General features: G+C 47.3%; 1 non-coding gene across 1 annotated transcript; it reads right to left on the bottom strand.

Annotated features, from left to right (window-relative positions):
* trnaw-cca (transfer RNA tryptophan (anticodon CCA)) lies at positions 1–71 on the bottom strand. Its single transcript has one exon. It is a non-coding gene; the product is annotated as a tRNA-Trp (tRNA).
* Positions 72–370: the final 299 nt, after the last annotated feature.

Genomic DNA, 370 nt, shown 5'->3' on the forward strand with positions numbered 1-370 from the left:
TAGCCCTGACGTGATTTGAACACGCAACCTTCTGAGTTGGAGTCAGACACGCTACCATTGCGCCACGAGCTCTAGTCCAAAAGCATGGGATGTTCATCGATATGAAGGTTTCACAATACAAGTGGCTTTAAAATCCCTGCCCATTCCCACCAAGTGTCAGAAGCAACACTCACCTGCCAGTCACTGTATGTTTTTTTCTGAAACATTTGTGCTGCTTTCACGGGAAAGCATCATTAATTAACCCCTCACCTTCTTTTGCACAATGAAAGAAATGCTAACTGAGGGACAGTCGGATACTTCAATCATTTGTCCTGTGCTTTGGGGAGCGGGCAGGGAAGTGGACCCGAGTCCATGATCGGATCGGCCATGA

Source organism: Pristiophorus japonicus, unplaced genomic scaffold, assembly GCF_044704955.1.
Source record: "Pristiophorus japonicus isolate sPriJap1 unplaced genomic scaffold, sPriJap1.hap1 HAP1_SCAFFOLD_113, whole genome shotgun sequence".
Classification (NCBI taxonomy): domain Eukaryota; kingdom Metazoa; phylum Chordata; class Chondrichthyes; family Pristiophoridae; genus Pristiophorus; species Pristiophorus japonicus.